General features: G+C 40.2%; 1 protein-coding gene across 2 annotated transcripts in view; it reads right to left on the bottom strand.

Moving 5' to 3' along the window:
* CNTNAP2 (contactin associated protein 2) overlaps positions 1-20,710 on the bottom strand; it is a 1,641,691-nt gene that overhangs the window by 1,500,681 nt on the left and 120,300 nt on the right. The window contains exon 1 of one of the 2 annotated variants that reach the window (XM_065583877.1): positions 4,577-5,129. The exons of the other annotated variant lie outside the window; for it this stretch is intronic. The gene's annotated coding sequence lies outside the window, so the exon portion shown is untranslated. Of the gene's footprint in view, positions 1-4,576; positions 5,130-20,710 lie in introns of those variants that run through there. 2 annotated transcript variants of the gene reach the window in all.

Below are 20,710 nucleotides of genomic sequence, written 5' to 3'. Positions count from 1 at the left end.
ATTTGAATTGACTGGGCTGTTTCCCAAATATGTATGCTCTCTGTGTTGATCTGTCTCTGATTAACTGATTGAGCTGAGTTATCTGGAGTTTGACTTGCCATTAACCTAAATCAAACCCTAACACTTGTAATAGTTGACAGTAGAGCTGTCCAGAGAATGACAATTCTGTTTTGTGGCAACGTTCACAATTTTCATTTTGCATTGCAACGAAAATGAGAACTTTTGAATATTTTTTATGATGATGGTATTGTGTTGAAATATCCATTTTCATGTTGAAGCTGGAGCTTTTTGATTGTGTGTCTGAATCTATAGCCTAGAGTGCTGTCCTGGGATGTTGGAGACCCAGATTCAAACCAGTGCTCTACCTGATTCAGAGCAGCCTTCATCCCAAATAACTATGCATCAGGCAGAGCACTGATTTGAATCTGTGTCTTTCCAGGCCAGTATCCTAACTCTACAGACAATTTCTCTCTTACTATTAAAAACATTAAGCTTCCATTAACCATTCAGCCTTTGATGAAAATGTTGGAAATGTTCTATCCAGCTCTTTGAAGTTCAGAGGAACAAGCAAATAATTAAAAAAAAAATGGAGAAAAAACAAATCTCACCATTCTGTGTTCAAGTTTTGGCTCAAGGCTTGGGTCAGTTCTTAATTTGTCTGAAAAGGCTCAACAAACCTTTCTTATAACAAGAAATAACTACGAGTCACTTTTTCCCCCCTCAGGGAACATCACTAACATCTATTTTGCAGTCAGAACAAATCTAAATTTGCATTCACTTATGGATATTCATTTTAATAGGTACCAGAGGGAGTTCTAACTCAATGATTAGAGACCAAGGTACTAGCTACCCCCTAAATGCCCAAGGTAATGGCGGTGGTTTTTGTTTTGAGTTTTTTTTGGTACACCCTAGTGTTTCCATGCAGCGGAATATTTTTAAACATTCAGCTTTGACCAAGATTCCATAGGGAGAATAAGATTAGCAGAATTGTTATAGCATAAGCAGAAGGAAGAGTCAAGGTACTATTTATGTATTATTCCCCAAGAAAACATTATCAACACTAGCAACTTTTAAAATAAAGGTGAATTATTTATTTCCCTGTGATTTACTTAACACAATTTCTATTTTAAATATTTTAACCAGCACAATATGTACACAATGTAGTTGCAAGATGATCCACACACAGCCTCAGGGAAATCAAATTTTGGTCCATGCAGGTACAGGGGCCATTTATGCATATCATCTTGCAGAATCAGGAAATTCATTTTTATGAATTTACTGAAATATTTAATCAATAGGACTGGATCTTTTTGTGGTTTTGAGATGAATAGCATAACTCATCCTATTGATGTACCCTGCGGTCTGACTGGCTGAAGAAGAGGCTTTAAACCCTTGTAATTATTTTGTGTGTGCAGATGTCAGGATTATAATAGCTAAGATGTTTTATATTACTACACCACTTCATAAACATTTCAGTGCAACTTTCATGTAAGCGGTAAGAGAATCAAAAATATATTGCATTATTTCTTTTGGTTGGAAAACTGTTTAACTTCATATTTGGTCCCGGTAGCAGGAGAGATCCTCCCTAATTATAAAGGCCTTGCTGCACCTTGCAGCAGATGGAATGAGAGAGAAATGTGATGAAATATAGGCATCTGTCTACTGCCAGAATCATACACTGATCAAATGATCCTATCCGTGGGGTGTCTAAAGTTCCTTTGTTTTTGTTCAAATAGCACCTGCTAACCCACTGGCATGACTTTCTTATCAGGAAGGTAGTTTTCTTACATTGGTCAACGTACATTGGGACAAGCTTCCCTAGCTATCCATATCTGACACGCAAGTGATGTTTTAAAAGCAGAGCTTTTTGTTTCATTTCCTTTGGATAGAAATATACAGAATTACAATTTCTATGGCTTTTCTTCCAAAAACCTTGTTGCTTTCTCCCCCTCCTCCCCGCTTCACCCACAGCTGATAAGAAGTCCAGGCTGGACCTCTTGAGTTTTACATTAGAGACTAGCCATGGCTGACTTCAGACCCATCCCTAAACACGCTTATACAGATACTGAACTTTAAGCATGAGGATTTGCAGGACCAAGGCCTTCGGATGTACATCAGAAGGCAAAACATTAAATTTAGAAAAAAAAAATTTTAACACTGACTGGAAGTGTGGAACATGACTTGACATCCAGATTAATAAGTGGCATATGCTTTAATAATGAAACCTCTTTATATGCTGGGGACCATAGGCAGGTAGTCAATACATTTATTACATTTAAACATGCATGCATGAGGTTTTACTAAAAGCCCTGTTTTGCAGCACCACAGGAGTATATGAATAGGGACTAGTAAGCTCCTGCCATACCATTGATGAAAATAACTAAAAAACCTTACCTTGAAAAACAGCAGAAAGGGTGGTGGGGGACAGAGGGAAGAAATATTTCTGACAAATGTTACTTCAGTGAAAATGCTAAACTTTCTTTTCATTGAAGTTAAAAAGCAGTCTCTGGGTGGAAATAAACATGCAATATCATTTAAGGTTTTATACTATCCAATGTTTCTCTAAGGCACTTTCACTTAGGTACTTAAGTTCTGCAACAGTTAGTGACAGCATGGAGTATGCTCTAAATTATAATATTCTCAGAGCCTCCATTGCTGAGTGTTCATACGGTTGCATGCTTTGTTCTGTTCTTTCTTCTACCGCTCCTCCCATGTCCCCAATTGTGGGAAGATGCCATGAATGAGGTAAGACCTCTTCAATGAGGTAGTGTCACACATTTACAGCTGAACACCTTGAAGGCTGACTTCTGTGCCCATTTGTAGTGGTACTCCTCCAGGTGACCATCAGGATGTTGTGAACTGAAGTGTTTTGAAGTAGTTTCTCCCCTCCCTGGAGTCAACTCCTTGGAGTCACTACTAGGACTTTAAAGTCAACTCAGAAAGAGACTAGCAGCTAGTGGAGTACTGGTGTGATGTGTTGGGTACCAGTGACAGAATGAATAGCCATCACTCACTTATAGCCACTTTTCCCAAATACATCACCCGATGTGCTATCCGGCTTCTGATTCTAATGAAAGATTAAAATAAATATGTAGTGGATTTAGAGTCACTATCACCAAGGTATGCTAAATTATGTAAGTCTGCCTCAGAGTGTAATAATTGCACATACTTTTCAGTTGTAACACTTTAGTAACAGATCAACCCTTCAGCTCTAAATGTGTGTGTCTGGTAATCATGACAACCCTTAACTATGAAAAATGTCTTGTTTGCTTATTTTGTTCTTATTAAGGACCCTTCATATTGGCAATAAGGGAATGCACATCAAGTAAATCAGTGTAGACAAAGCTATTTGCTACCACTTGTATAATAATGTGTATGAACAACAGCCCAATGGATTTTTATAAAAAACCCTGTTACTTAAATATACAAAAATATTATGCTCTCAAAAATGTCATCCATTACATCTAATGACACCACATGGCATTTTTCTTTCGAGCTCCTCACAGCCACTAAAGAAACGGTAGGAACCCATCATTAGAGCAGGCAAAATATAAATTCATTAGTAAATCTTAACTAAAATTAGCAACAAGCTTGAGGTATAAAGTTCAGCCCAGACCCAAATCAAAAGTTGAGAATGAAGAGAGGGAGTTTCAAGTTTTAATTAAAAAATAGTTATTTTTTCTCTCATTCCATTTAACAATAGAAAAACTGCTTAGTTTTCAGCTGCTAACCTCCACTTAAAAACAGAGGTCTTACTTGTGCCATTCCTGTCTATGGTGATCAGCAAGAGAAGAAAAACCAACCAAACAAGCTCCAATACAAAATTCACTTAGCACAAACATGAACATTTAGACACAATGCCATACACCTACAGAAATGCTTAAATATTCTATTTATTTCAGTTATTTCCCCTAACAACTTCTACTGGAAACTGAAATAGAAGAGCCAGATATAAAGGTTTCTTTACTTATCTGAACAGCAGCCACAAGTGAAAAGGGAAAATACTTCTTCCCCTCTCCCCCAAATGTTGAAGTTATAGAACCAACACTTGCAGGCTTTTCTGTAAACAGCAAAGTTAAACAGTAGTGGGGCAATCAACTTTCCACTAACTTTTCTGTACTCTTTTGAGAAAATTTTCTGCAAGTTTCGATTGCCACAGAAGTGAACTAAATGCAAAATAAATAAAATAAAAATACCCATGATGGTCAAAACACACATCCTCCAAGTCAAAGAGATAGGTATTATTCTTAATTTAAAAACATTTTACCCTAACACTAACTAATTAAAATGTGAAGAAAAAGGAACACAAAAACAAGAGACCCAACCTAGAGCAAAACAAACACACCCTCTTTAAAACTAGACATAAATAACCACGCTACAAGAAGAAAATGAACATTGTCATAAAAAAAAACAAAAGAAAAAAAAATAATTGTTTTCAACATAGACTCAAAAAGTTGAAAAAAGAGTTAGTACCAATGCACAGGGCTAATTTAAAGTCTCATCGGTAACATAAGTATTCAGTATGAATAAAATGTATACAGAAATGATTGGTTAAGTACAAGGAAAGCACACCTACCTTATCTTGGTTGCTTATGTGATATAACTCAGAAGAATAGTTAAAGTAAATGACAAGAGTTTAACAGAAAGCAGACCCAAGTACTCCTCTGTAAAAAGGGCTTTTTTGTTTTTGTTTTTAAATAGCTCCATGCTCACATATCTGCATGGGCTTGATGTTCATTGCAGGGTGCAAATCAAATTGTGAATAGTGATCTTTAAAGATCTCCACCATTTGAAAACCTCTTTCCTCATAGTCCATCATATACCCATCAGGGTTCTTATCTGAAATACACCTCCTTGTACTCAACTGTTCTTCCCACCTGCACTGAAGGATATATACTGCTTCTTCCCAACTCCTTAGTTCTGCAAAGCCTATCTAGTTAATAAGCTGTTGGCTGCATTCTGTTTCCCATGTTCTAGTTGCAGGCTCAATCAGCAGTTACACCTGTGGAAACCCAGGGCTGACAAGTAGGTTGCACAGATGTGACTAAGGGTTGGGTTTGCTGTGCAGAATCTTTATTATTGGTGATGATGTATAAGAACCTAGCCTGACTCAGACCTCAAGGCTCGACAGGAGAAAATATATATTTTAACTGTAAATTAAACATATTTAATTTAGAAACTATAGTGTGCCTATAATCAAGGAGTCCTACAGAGTCATTTTTTCCCCACAGAATCTCTTCCTTGAATACAACAGTACTTTAAAATTGACTCAGTTTCTTGAAATCCTGGCCCCACTGAAGTTAATGACAAAACTCCAATTGATTTCAATGAGGCCAGAATTTCACCGGGGGGACAGGACGGAGGAAAAGAGAGAGTGTGTGTATGTTTCCACCTGTAACCCACCCCTTAAAGTTCCTAGGGCTGTGACCTCAAACTAGAAACAAGGTTTTCATATTTTAGGATTCCCATCTCTGGAACTCACTCTGTTTGTTCACAAGGTTCACTCTGGAACTCACTCAGGACTCAGGAGCTCCAGGGCATGATGCAAGACATTTATTTGGTCTTTGTTTTCGGAGTCTCTCAGTATTATTTTGCTTTCTTCTTGTTTGCTAACATACAGTGCTAGCATAGCTTCTAATGTTTCCAAAAGCAACAAATATAGTCTCTCTAATATCCCACATTGTGGATTAGTTTTATCTAAGATAAAAAAATGTAAATAAGTGCCTAGCAACTATGATGAGAGGTGGTCTAGAAATCAATAAAATAAATGAAGTGGATTGGCAACTTTAGTGAATGTGAAATTGCATATGGAATGTTTTAATTACCATGTAAAACCCTGGCAAAATGCTCATTCTGAACAGGCAACATTAGAAAGTTGCACCTGTCAACATTTATTATATTTTGCATACACAAAGGGAAATGGACACAAATTGGATAAATGATACTTGCCAAAGTACATCTATGAAAAGAGGCATTCTGTATGGGAGAGGAATTTGTTGAATAAATTATATATATTTAAAAAAGAAATTCACATGTTTGGAACTGTTATTTCTTCTAATTTGGCAGGCCATGTTAGAAAAAAAAATTAAAAAATCCTCTCTCCAAAAAGAAAAACCTACTTATATATTCAGAATAAATAAAATCTAGAATGGCTTGGTACAGATGGGAAATTTATGGGACAGTAGAAAAGCATTTTGTATCCACTTTACTAATTAGGTTCACTTTCTCTCTGATTAAAAACAAATTCTAGAAACCAACATCAGAACAAGTTTTCATTTTGTTTGATTTGTTGAATTGCTGTATACAGATTAGCTCCTACCGCCTGAATATTTATGGGCATATATATTTTCTCTCATACTAGTATACAATTAAATGCCATGATATAATCCTGTAAATATTACTGGACATAGGCTCAGATTTACATGGTTTTAAATCTTGTCTAGTCCCTGATCCTGCAACTTTAAGTACATTAGTACATTTTATGCACATGGGAAAGTATTTGCAGGATTAGACCCTTAGTTACGAGGTTAAATTAAATCAATCCAAGGCCTTAGACACACACTGACACTGCCTCCCCTGTGGATGCTGTTCTGTAGCTTAGACCCTCCTCCCAGAAAGGCAAAAAGTTTCAACATTAGACTCCCTTCTTTTCTCCCAGCAGCCGCAGCAGGGCTTCCCACACCTTACAAACAGCAGTAGGAGCAGAAGTCACCTTCCCCCACCTTGTGAGAGACAGGGGTGCTAGCAATGGGGGCCCTCTGGTACTTAGTCTAGCAGCAGGATGTATGTCTTTGGCTGAGTGGGCAGGGCCAAGGGTATTCTTCAGTGTACTCTGGTGTTTATGAGGATTCCCAAGGCAGTGAATCTCAGAGTCAACATTCCACAGAGATGCACTCATAGATTATGAGGGCAGAAGGTAACATTGTGATAGTCTAGTTTGAATTTGTGTAGATTTCAACTTTCAGCCATCAGATCTTGTTATACCTTTGTCAGCTAGATCGAAGAACCCTCTATTATGAAATTTCTGTTCCCCATGGAGAACCCTATAAAACTTTGTAATCAAGTCACTCAACCTACTCTTCATTTAGCTACATAGATTGAACTCCATGTGTCTATCAATATAAGGCATGTTTTCCCAATCCTTTTGTCATTCTCATGGCTCTTCTCTGAACCCTCACCAATGTATCAATGTCCTTTCTGACTTGTGGACACCAGAACTGGACACAGTATTCCAGCAGTAGGAGCACAGAGGTAAAATAACCTCTCTACTCCTACTCAAGATTCCCCGGCTTATGAATCTAAAGATGGCATTAGCCCTTTTGGCCACATTATCATACTACGAGCTTATGTTGAGGTGATTTTCCAGCATGACACCCAACCCTTCCCTCCCCCCGAGTCTCCCATCTGATAAGTATGACCTGCATCCTCTGTTCCTAGATATGTAATATTACACTCTGTTATTTATCTCTCTCCCAATCTTTGTGCCATCTGCAAACTTTATCAGTGATATTTTCTTTCAGGTCATTGATAAAAGTGTTAAATAGCCTAAGTCCAAGAACAGACTCCTTTGGGACCCAGTAGAAACACACCCACTTGATGATTCACGATTTACAGTTACATTTTGAGACCTGTCAGCCAGGGCCGGCTCCAGGCACCAGCCCAGCAAGCAGGTGCTTGGGGTGGCCAAGGGAAGGGGCGGCACGTCGGGCTGTTCGGCGGCAATTCGGCGGTGGGTCCCTCTTGGGGGGAAGCACCTGCCGCCGAATTGCCACCGAAGAAGAAAGCGGCGCAGTGGAGCTGCCGCTGGAGTGCCACCGATCGCAATTTTGATCGCAGCTTTTTTTTTTTTTTTTCGCCGCTTGGGGCGGCAAAAACCCTGGAGCCAGTCCTGCTGTCGGCAATCTTTTAATCCATTTAATGTGTGCCGTGTTGATTTTCTTTCTTCTAGATTTTTAATCCAAGTCAAATGCCTTACAGAAGTCTGTATGTCTATATTACATCCACACTATTTCTTTTATCTAATTTTTTTGAGATTACAAAACAAAAATATCAAGCTAGTTTGAGAGGATCTATTTTCCATAAGCCTATGGTGACTGGCATTAATTATATTACCCTCCTTCAATTCTTTATTAATTGAGTGACTCCATTATTTTGCCTGGGATCAATGACAGACAGACAGAGCTTACCTAAATCATCCCATTTATCCTTTTAAAATATTGGCACATAAGTTTTCTTCCAGTCTTCTTGAACTTCCTAATATTTCAAGATTTATTGAAAATCAACATTAACAGTTCAGCAAGCTTCTCAGGCCACCCTTTTAAAACTCTTGGATGCAAGTTACATGGATCTGCTGATTGATAAATGTCTAATTTTAGTAGCTGCTGTTTAACATCATCCTGAGTTACTACTGGAATGGAAAGTATTTCATTATATATCTAGTTTTTCCCAAATATAATTTATTAAACATTTATGCTTTTCCTGTATCATTATTCACAATTCTACCATTTCCATCAATAATGGACCAATACCCGTGGTAAGAATTGATTGTTCTTGCTGTACTTTAAAAACTCCTTATTGTCCTTAACTCTAGTGACCATAAATTTCTCCTTTTGTCCATTGGCCTCCCTTATCAATTTTCGACAATTCTTAGCTTGTGGTTAATATTCATTACTACAACTTTCCCTTTCTTCCGTTGCTTATATTTATTTAATAGCTACTTTCACATCTCTTTTAGATTAGGACTGCTTGTCTGTTTGTTTAAACCAGTACTATCTTCTTTTTGAATTGTAGGATTGTGCATTTTGGGGCATCTGGTTTAGTGTTCTTAAACAAATCCCAATTATTGTTCACATTGTTCTGTTAAAATTCTTTCTCCCAACTGATCTGGCTATAATTGTTTTCAGCTTTGTTAAATTGGTCCTTTTAAAGCATGTGTGTGTGTATTAATGGTTTAGAATTTATTCTGTTTGCACATAACAAATATGATGAAGTCATGACCCTTTGTACCTAAACCACCAGTAATTTTTAGTTCTGTGATTAGTGCCTTTTTCATCTTGCAAGAGGAGTTCTAATATACAATTCCCCAGTGTTGGCTACAACACATCTTGAGTTAAGAAACTGTCATCTATAATATTTAGAAATTCCAAGGATGTTTTAGTACTGGAAGTGTGAGATCTCCAGCACACATCACTCAGCCTGAAGTCCTCTATGATCACACAGATTTTTTTCCTACACAATGTGAGTAGGTGATTCAGGAGTTGATCATCCTGACCCTTAGTGTGATTTGGTGGTCTATAGCTGACACTAACTAGTCCCCCATCTTGTACTTTATCTGTAAAGGCATTGTTCCATAAAAATTCACAACCACTTTTTTCCAGTTTGTCAATGACTGAGGAACTGGTAATGCCATTTAGGACGTGTCTGCTCCTCCCATTTTTTCCCGCTCAATCCTTCTTAAATATGTTATTAGCACCAATTTTAACATTTTATTCATGTGAATCATTACACCAGGTTTCAATAATATCATATATATTGACTTTATGATCATAAACGAGCAATTGCAATTCCTTCTATTTGCTACTCAGGCTTCTAGCTTTGGTGTATGAGCAGTTAAAGAATTTATTCTCTTCATGTCCTTTGCTTTCTTGATTAATTTTGTTCTCATGATCATGGTTGTGTGCTAAATGAATGCTCATGTGTCCCCTTCTTTCATCCTCTCCTTTTGTGATTCTTTAATGATCTCCTGACCATCTCCTCCTGAGATGGAGGCCATCCAAACTGTACAGTCCCCTCTTCACATTGATACATCTTCCATGTTCCACAAAACCAAAACCCTTTACCCTACACCACTTTCATAGCTAGCAGTTCACTTCCAGAATCTTGCGGAGCAGGATCTCTGGGAAGATTACTTCTCCTTCAGCATCTCTCCAAAATTCCCTGAAGTCATCTATAATCTGTGCGATATCTCACAACACAGTGGATCCTTGCCTGTTGACTTCACAAAATTATCCAGTCTCAGAATGCTGTCTTGTGTCTTGGCTCCAGAAAGAGGGGGCACCATTCTATTGTCTGCCTGTTCCTTGTACAATGTTTTTCCCCCCATTCTTCTTTAGTATGGACTCACCAAAAAAGGATTGTATGTATTCCTTGGAAGGCTGAAGATCTCTTTGGATATATCTACACTGTACCCTAAACCTCAGCTCTGACTCAAGCTTGAGCCCAAGCTCCCCTTCCACCGACAAATCAGGTCACCAAGCACCCAGGATCCGGGTCCTAGAACACTGCCTGCAGGGTGGAAGGGTGAGTCAGAGATAGAGCCCTGATTTGACTTAGGTCCAAGCCCTCCTCATTTTGAAGTGTGGACAGAGTTCAAGCTGCAGACCCAAGTCAAAAACGTCTGTGTAGTACACTATGATGTGTTAGCATGGCTATGAGACCCAGTCCAGCAATCGTAAATCTAGGTTTACAATGCAGTGTGGATCATCAAATCATAGAAGTGTAGGATTGGAAGGGACTTTGAGAGGTGATCCAAGTCCAGGCTCCTGCACTCAAGGTAGGACTACATAATAACTAGACCATTCCTGACAGGTGTTTGTCAAACCTGTTCTTAAAAACCTCCAATGACAGTGATTCCACAACCTCCCTAGGCAATTTGTTCCAGTGCTTACCTACCCTGACAGAAATTTTTTCCTAAGGTCTAACTTAAACCTCCCTTACTGCAATTTAAACTCACTGCTTCTTGTCCTATCCTCGGAATTTAAGGAGAACAATTTTTCATCCTCTTCATTGTAACAACCCTTTATGTACTTGAAAACTGTTATCATGTCCCCTCTCAGTCTTCTCTTCTCCAGACTAATAAACCCACCTTTAATCATTTTGTTGCTCTCCTCTGAACTTTTTCCAATTTGTCCACATCTTTCTTGAAATGTGGTACCCAGAATTGGACACAATACTCCAGCTGAGGCCTAATCAGCACAGAGTAGAACGGAAAAATTACTTTTCAGATCTTGCTTACAACGTTCCTGCTAATACCGTCCAGAATTATGTTTGCTTTTTTTGCACCAATGTTACCCTATTGACTCATATTTAACTTGTGATCCACTGAGCATCGGTTTGGAAATAGAGAGTCCAAAAGCATGGGTCCCACAAACCCAGGCATAATGTGCAGTACAGATATACCGTTTCTGAGCAAGTTTCATTTTTTTGCAGTGTGGGCTGAGCAGCCATCCATAAGCATGTCCCATACACCTCTCTATTCCAGTAGACCAGCTGAATTTTCAGAAAGCCATGCATGGGGCAGCTCATCTCTCTGAGATACTGTTTCAGGCTGTTGTAGACCCAGGCAGACATCACCACATCTGTTACACTCAGGTCACATTTACAAGATTGACGCATAGAAACTTATTTGTGTGGGATTTTTTTTAAAGAAATCTGAAAGTCTGATGTAGTAATATGATTCCAGGAGCTAGGGCCTTAGACACAGGTCTAAAGTGCCTAAACCTTAATCCAGCCCAGTTTATAGACACAATGCAAAGTAGATGTAAAATGCTACCATTCTGATCAGTTGGCTAGATCTGGTTTCACCATAATTATTCATTTTGAAAACAAACAAAATGTGATTTTTTTTTTCATTTTCAATTTTTTATTTATTGTTTTTCTTTTTTTGTTCCCCTCTCTGCCTGTCCCAGCAAATGGAAAAAGGCAAGGGATTGGGGGAAAACAATCAACCCCCCAAAAATGTTCAATACAAAATTTTGCAAAAATCAGTTCTGTTCAAAAACTTTAAAAATGAAAGCATTTTTGAAAAGTCACAAATTTTATTTTTGTTTGAAACCAGTGCTGCCGGTGGTACTGTTTTGCACCTTCTCTGAACTAGTATAAATGACTATACGAGGTTCAGGGCAACAGTGAAGCTAGTCTGTAGTTGTTGCTACTATGAGTTATTTCACTGTTGTGGCTCTTGGGCTAAATATACTGCCCAACCCCTGCTACCCTCATACTATTAAGACTAGGAAGCCACAAGGTAAGTACTGAAGATTAGTAAAAAAGGCAAAAAGAACAGGGAATATTTAGATTTAAAAATACATTAAAAACCTTTCAAAATTGTTGCAAGATTGTTTCTGTAGTAAGATGAGGCCCTGAGACATAAAACCTTGATATCAGTCGGCTGCAAGCATATGTTCCCTCTGTGTGCTGCACCGGCTCTGCAGATCACTGGCACAGCAGACCCCGAGAAAACCCCCAGTGACCACAGATCTAATAAGGTATGAAGGCACCCAGCCAGGTTTATTGTCAAACGATGCACAGTAATAGTTTCCCGCAGACTCTACAGAACATACTACGAATATGTGCCCCCTGACAATGGACCGGCTCAGTCAGTGGCGGGAGATGCAACTGCCCCCTAGGCCAGATAAAGACATCCACTCAGGGATGCATTCTTATATACCGGTACAAACAGGTTTCGCATCATTGAATGCACTGAGGTACAGCCCCTCTATGCATTAGGGTCTTGCCTTTCTCATGGTGCAGATTGGTTTGAACAAATAAGTCTATCCATCATATTGTCTATCCATCACATTGTCCTTTTATATAGGGTTACCATATTTAAAAAATAAAAAAAAGAGGACACTCCACGGGGCCCTGGCCCCACCCCTTTCCCACCCGGCCCCGCCCCAACTCCGCCCCTTCCCCAAAATCCCCACCCTAACTCCCCCTCCTCCCTCCCAGCCACACGAAAAGGGCTGCCCAAGCGCTACCGGCTTCACGGTTTGCCGGGCAGCCTCCAGACCCTGTGCCCCCGGCTGGTGCTTCCCCAGCACAGCTGGAGCCCGGGAGGGGAAGCGCCCAGCCGGGGGCGCAGGGACTGGAGGCTGCCCGTCAAACCCGTGAAGCCAGTAGCGCTCGGGCTTTGGGCAGCCCCCTGCCTCCGGACCCTGCGCCCCCGGCTGGGCACTTCCCCTCCCGGGCTCCAGCTGCTCTGCTCCTCCCCTGACTCTTCGGCTCTGTTTAAGAGCCAAGTTGCCCGAGCCAGCGCTATGGGCTTCGGGCAGCCCCCTTGCCTCCGGATCCTGCGCTGCTGGAGCAGAGCAGCTGGAGCCCAGGGAGGAGAAGTGCCCAGCCGGCAGCTGGGGTCCGGAGGCAAGGGGACTTGGCTCTTAAACAGTAGCACTGGCTCGGGCAGCTTGGCTCTTAAACAGAGCCGAAGTCTGAGTCCGGGGAGGAGCACAGCAGCCGCGGGAGAGGAAGTGCCCGGCCGGTATTTTTCCCGGACATGTTCGGCTTTTTGGCAATTCCCCCCGGATGGGGGTTTGATTGCCGAAAAGCCGGACATGTCCGGGAAAAATCGGACGTATGGTAACCCTATTTTATACTGTCTTTAGGCTGGGTCTGCCTGTTCCTTGTTATCTGTGTGGATGCCGTCCTGGCATAAATTCATCTTACATGCTCTTGCCAACTTCTGTGAGCAGGGCCTGCCTCTGGCTCATAGCCTAACTTTGCTTTATGTTAGCAATGTTCTGACCATTACTTCAGTTCAGGCCTCAGGCCTCAGGCCTCATACAGGGCCTCTGATACCAAAGGTTTATCTTTCAGGGCCTCATCTTACTACTGTTTCCATTATAATTTAATATTCATATAAAATATTTGGAAAATTACTGATAAAGCATGCAAATTACTGATAATGTTATTAACACATGTGTGCTGTAAAAATAGCCAACAAGACTCTTGTGAGTCATAGAATCATAGAATCATAGAATATCAGAGTTGGAAGGGACCTCAAGAGGTCATCTAGTCCAACCCCCTGCTCAAAGCAGGACCAATTCCCAGCTAAATCATCCCAGCCAGGGCTTTATCAAACCAGGCCTTAAAAACCTCCAAGGAAGGAGACTCCACCACCTCCCTAGGTAACGCATTCCAGTGTTTCACCACCCTCCTAGTGAAATAGTTTTTCCTGATATCCAACCTGGACCTCTCCCACTGCAACTTGAGACCATTGCTCCTTGTTCTGTCATCTGCCGCCACTGAGAACAGCCGAGCTCCATCCTCTTTGGAACCCTCCTTCAGGTAGTTGAAGGCTGCTATCAAATCCCCCCTCATTCTTCTCTTCTGGAGACTAAACAATCCCAGTTCCCTCAGCCTCTCCTCATAAGTCATGTGCTCCAGACCCCTAATCATTTTTGTTGCCCTCCGCTGGACTCTTTCCAATTTTTCCACATCCTTCTTGTAGTGTGGGGCCCAAAACTGGACACAGTATTCCAGATGAGGCCTCACCAATGTCGAATAAAGGGGAACGATCACGTTCCTCGATCTGCTGGCAATGCCCCTACTTATACAGCCCAAAATGCCGCTTGAAACCGGCTGCCAACTAGACATGGAGCCATTGATCACTACCCGTTGAGCCCGACGATCTAGCCAGCTTTCTATCCACCTTACAGTCCATTCATCCAGCCCAAACTTCTTTAACTTGGCGGCAAGAATACTGTGGGAGACCGTATCAAAAGCTTTGCTAAAGTCAAGGAATAACACATCCACTGCTTTCCCCTCATCCACAGAGCCAGTTATCTCATCATAGAAGGCAATTAGGTTAGTCAGGCACGACTTCCCCTTCGTGAATTCATGCTGACTGTTCCTGATCACTTTCCTCTCCTCTAAATGTTTCATAATTGATTCCTTGAGGACCTGCTCCACGATTTTTCCAGGGACTGAGGTGAGGCTTACTGGCCTGTAGTTCCCCGGATCCTCCTTCTTCCCTTTTTTAAAGATGGGCACTACATTAGCCTTTTTCCAGTCATCTGGGACCTCCCCCGATATCATCTAGATTGCTTTAACAAAGAACAATATGCAACTGTTTTACAAAGTAATTATTATGAGGAAGAGCATGAATTTAAGGTATTTAGTGAAGTGAAATTCTGTCTATAAGAGGGTCTGATCATGAAAACCTTGTTCCCAAGTACCACCTGTCAGTTGAAGGGAAAATTAATTTGTATCCCAGAAAGCAGGACTGGGACGTTAGTAGGGTGTATTTTTTCCTGAGAATACTCCAGTTAGGGGGCCTAATTCTACAAACTTGATCTGGCATAGTTCTTATTACCCACTGAAATAAGTTGCTCCATTGAACTTCGTAGGATCAACAACCATCTTTGGACCATCTGTAGGAAACACTCATGCTCACCAAATGATTAATGGTGCACAGGTTGGATCAGTCAGAGATGGTACTGTTATGAGGTGGTAGGAGAAATCTTACTTCACTGCTTGGGCTTAGGCTTTAAATGTCCTCTTTTCCCCACCTGCAAGTCTGAGCAAATATTGGGAGGAGAGAGCACTAGATCACATTATACTATACTATACTATACAGTTACCCTTCTCTGAGTTCCCTTTAGGACTACTATACTGGGAAACGGAGGATTTGGAGAGGTGACTTGAAGATGTCGCAGTCTGGCATATAGCCTTGTGTAGTGAAGAGCAGCAGGACAAAACCACTGCTCCATCCATGCCAGGTTCCACTGAGGATTCTATTTCTCATTTCCTCAGTGCTTTGGTTCATTGATTCAATCTATGCAACAAGACGCAGCCATTACTGGGCAAGTTGGGTTCAAAATAATTTATTCACAATATAAATTGTAATCTGTCACTTTTAAACACTCCTTATAAATGCATTTTCCCATCTTTGCAGGGGAAGTTAATCTTTTATTTTGCCCTACAACTTCTGCACACTTCCACTTGGGAGCTTCTTCTGTGTATATTTAGTGTTTATGCAAATGATGCATGACATAGTTAAGTCAATGTCTAGTGAGCTGTTGATATCAAACTAAGCAGATTTTCTGTTATCTGAAAATGTGAGAGAGACACAGAATGTGAACTTGTGGGTGCAAAATCTAAGTGCAAAATTTGGCTGCAGGGGTGAGGTGGGGGCAACAAGACATTCACAGGCACTAAAACAAAATTATTTTAGGAGGATTAATTTAAAATATTGTACTAGAAGTTAAAAAAGATACCAGAGGGGGAAAAAGCTTTTATCAACCTGAACATTAACAATGAAAGATCTGTTACTGTATTATTTTTTTTACTCAGAGAATTGGTAAGTATAATTCATTTTATTATTTTGCTTGGATTTTAAAAATAAAATAAGTCAGCCAAAGTAACAATTCCTTTTTCTGCTTGTATTATGCTATTATAATTGATACATGGGGGAGAAAGGCAATGTGTTTAATAATCCCCAAGTATGATTGGTTTCTAATATACTAGCTTCTTGATATTACAGTCCTTGTTCTTTACCTGCTTCTGAATTAAGGAAGAACTGAATGGATGTTATTAATTAATTAATTTTAATTAATTAATTAAGATATCCCATCTCCTAGAACTGGAAGGGACCTTGAAAGGTCATTGAGTCCAGCCCCCTGCCTTCAGTAGCAGGACCAAATACTGATTTTGCCCCAGATCCCTAAGTGGCCCCCTCAAGGATTGAACTCACAGCCCTGGGTTTAGCAGGCCAATGCTCAAACCACTGAGTTATCCCTCCCCCCATGTTCTAAAGCAATCTGAGAATTTTTGAAAACAGTGGCCAAGATTTTCAGAAGTGACTATTGGTTGTGGGTATCTCATTTCAGGTATCTTAAAGTGCCTCATTTTCAGAGGATAGGTGCTCAGCATTTTCTGAAAATCAGGCTCCTTTAAAGAGTCTCAAGCTGAGCACCAAATAACTGAAGCACCCCAATTACTAGCTGCTTTTGAAAATGTTGGCCATCATAGAATATCAGGATTGGAAGGGACCTCAGGAGGTCATCTAGTCCAACTGCTGCTCAAAGCAGGACCAATCCCCAGACAGATTTTTGCCCCAGATACCTAAGTGGCCCTCCTCAAGGATTGAACTCACAACCCTGGGTTTAGCAGGCCAATGCTCAAACCACTGAGCCATCTGCTCCTCTCCCCCCCCCCCCCACCCCTTGTCATATATTGGTGACTATCACTATTTTGTATTAGGAATTACAGAGTATCCTTAATAAACAGTTTTGTCATTAATGAAGTTACTGTCGTTAATGAAGGACACTCTGCAATTCCTAATATAGAAGAGAGAGGTACTTCATCAACGAATGAACATTTAACAGAACAAAAAGTTGATCTTACAGCATCAAAGTCCCTATCAGAACTGCATGTTAACCTTCATATTGTGCACTTCATTCTTTCAACAGTTTTGTTTGCTTAAAACAAGAGAGAATTCTACCCACAGATACATGCACAAATTCCAATGGAAGTCAACGGGAGTGGTATGCAAGTACCTAACTTTGGCTCAAGGATAGAGATGTACCTTATACTTTAAATGACAGTACCAGGTGCCCCTAAAAAAAGAATTGCAGGGGACTGCAAATCCACTCTGTAAAACAAACTTGCACTTGATGTCCTATCATAGCCTGTCCCACCTCTTTAAAAAAAAAAATGTCGAAAGATTCTAACTAGTCACAGACAAAATCCACCACCCATTTCCTGAGTCAAATCAGAATCTTGGTTAAGTTTTGGATTGGTTTAGTTAAGAAACATCCGTAGCTTTTCTGCTGCCTCCCCTAGCCCACCATAGTCCCTCATTATTTGTCTTCTCAAAATCCTTTATGTCCTCAATCTCCCTCCAACTCCACCACCACTGGTCCTTTGTGCAGCAGTGTTTCACAGAACTACTGCAGGACAAAGGCAAATCTCTGTTTAGCTACAGATCTCTGGTTTGACGGTTTCATGAACTGGCATGCTGCAGGATCTGGTGCTTCCCAGCTCTCGCTGTGGGTCAGAATGTGAGAATGCAAGGTATGAGTGCAGGTGCTCTTGCACAAACTCAGCTGGATCCTACAATGCTTCTCAAAAGAGTGACAAAGAAGAAGAAAGGGCCTGATGTGATCATGGACTTGTGGCTATATACTGCACTAACAAACACTAACATTTATCCTCTTTCTTTGCAATGTGCTTAGAGATGCCCATGAAACCCATGCTATAAAACAAAATTTCTCTTGTATTTTATTTGAAAAGTTCCAATCCTGCAGCTTTGCTAGCTTCACTTGTACTTTAAAAGGACTAATCTTGCATCATTGAAGATAATAGCAGCCGGATCAAGTTCTAACAGAGCTCAGCGTGTGCCTATGTCATATTGTTTCATAAAGCCAATCTGACAGTCAATTGATTTCTAGTATCACAGTGTAGCTAAAGGACAAATACCAGTGTGACTGGGTAAAATAAACTGTTTATCAGCCACTTTCCCTCAGAAGTAATTTTCAAATATTTCCATCTTGTGGAATTCAGCTATAGTAAGCAATGAAGCTGAATCAATACCCAAGGTGTAAAACCAGAAAGGTGTGCAGAGATTTATTACTACTATGAAAGAGCAATTTAAAATGCTTTTAAAGAAGTTTCTTTATAAATTCAAAGTCTGCCAACAAGATGGGAAATGCATCAAAATTTCAAAGGCACTATTTTTACATGCACATAAACAAGTCTTTCAAAATGAGAAAGCTAAGTGCGTGGCAGTTTAGGTTTGTGCGACACAATTGTGTAAAAATTTTCCTCTCTTTGATTCGATGCTATTGGTAAATAATGGAGATCAATAAGCAAAATAGCTCCTGAAATGTTGAACCTGATTCAGCTGCAATTTGTCCAGATTCAGGCCTTTATTCAGCAAAACAAACGATGCACTTTAGGCCATGATGAACCTTAAACGTTCATCTGAAGTCAAGAGGCGTATCCACGCGCTTAACTGTTTGCTGGATTGCTTAAACAATACAATCTTCTGAAAAAGGAGCTGCAAAATAGTGTATTTCCTGTCATCTAGATAAGTCGTGTCTGTAATGGTTGCAGAGTGCTCCTTTCATAATGGATAGTGAGAGAGTACAGAGCTGGATGCCCAGCTGAGGGGATTGCTTTATATGTGATAAAAGCCTGAGATTTGTCTGAATCCCATGGCCTTCACAAGGGGGAAAGAGACCCATGGATGTAGCTGGAGGTGCCTTCCTTATGTGAGCTGTATTGTATCAGAACTAAAAAAGAAGAGCAAGGTAAATGGGGAGGTTTTCTTTCTTTTCAAGTTTATCTTATATGGGAATTGGAGGGGCGTAGGTCATTTGACACAACTTTGATAGTAACCAAGACCAAGTTGTGAGATCTTAACTGAGCATTAGGGGCCAGATCTTGAGCTAGTTTAATTAACATAACTCGATTGGCTCCAAATGAGGTTATAGCTGTATTACATTTTTGAAGCACAGCAACTTTCAGCTACCTATGGACACTAATAAGTTCAATTAAATATATTTCAGGCTAAATAAGCACCAAGATATGTAAATCTATTTGCACCTGTTGTGAGAATAGATTTCCTTGGGAGACTGGTCCACAAACCACATAACAACAGACTTTAAGGTATTCATTTTCTGGCATTTCTATTTATTGGTTGGAGACAGATAAATAAAGGGTATGTCTGCACTGCAATTAGAGGTGTGATTTGCAGCTTGGGTAGGTATAGTCACACTAGCTTAATGGAGTTAGTGTGTATGTACCCAGGGTTCTGGGCAGGCTTATACAGCCTGTGCTGAAGGCCAATCTGCCATGTCTTCACTGCTATTTTTAGGGTGCTAGCCAGATTAAAGTTAGCATGGGTATGTCTACCTGAGCTGCATGGCAGTCACACCTGCAGTTACAGTGCAGACGTACCCCAATGCATCTGTGTTTAGAAATGAAAAAAATTAAAAACTTTAGTAGATATCAAAAAGGAGTTGGTTGGATTGTGATTCAAGTTTTTTGTCCAGGTTCCCATTTGCTAATTTTATCGCATCCAGTTCTCTCTTCATTATTGCCTTTAACCTCCACAATGGCTGCCCAGGGATTCCCACCAAAGATGAGAATGAATTTAGTTGTGGTAGGACCCTGAATTGCTAAAAGCTGCTCCATTCTTACCCACTATGTCAGCTGACCTTCCATATGTCCCTTTGTCTCCTCCCCTTGTTCCTTCCCTGTAACTCCAATGTCAAAACGCTGGAGCAGGAGAAAGAAATTCAACTCTTGTTGAATTTGATCACCTAGCATTCTCTAAACGTGAGCCTATTATATCTGTTGGAGAAAGCATGCAAATTCTTACATCTAGCACCTAAAAATACTGAGGTAAGAATAATCATTCCCATAATACAATATCACTGAAAGTCTTCAGTCAAATCTTCAGAAAACTGCCAAACAAGTCTGTGCTTCTTAAAGACTAATTAAGTCTATAACTTGTAACTATGAGCTCGTCAAAGATTTGTGTTCCTGTGTATTTACAATAAAACCATTCTCCATGTTAGTTTGCTTCTATATTTTCTTGTTTTGCACTGAAAATACCAGTTATTCTGTTTATTGCCATCGAATTTCTTTGCCATATTTAGTCTTGATAAGGGATAGAGAGACAATAATTATTAGTAAGCATGTTCAGCATTTGGAGTTAGGCAATAGCAATCCATTCCAACACTTCACTACTTTTTTGTACAGAACGTGATACAATTCAACTCTGATCATTTATTGGGTGCATAGCCACTACTGTAATATCATTTAAAAATAAAGCTACGTGTGAAGAGCTCATAGAGAACTTGAGAAAATATATAGCAAGGGTGAAGTAAATCAGGAGTCTTCTCCTATGTCTATTGGATTACTCTAGTGCCCCCAGTGAGGAGACTCTACACCAGAATACGCTACCAAATCCAGTGCACCAAAGTAT

Source organism: Chrysemys picta, chromosome 2 (genome assembly GCF_011386835.1).
Source record: "Chrysemys picta bellii isolate R12L10 chromosome 2, ASM1138683v2, whole genome shotgun sequence".
NCBI lineage: Eukaryota > Metazoa > Chordata > Testudines > Emydidae > Chrysemys > Chrysemys picta.
The sequence above is the reverse complement of the archived record's forward strand: the minus strand, read 5'-3'. Positions and strand labels throughout refer to the sequence as shown.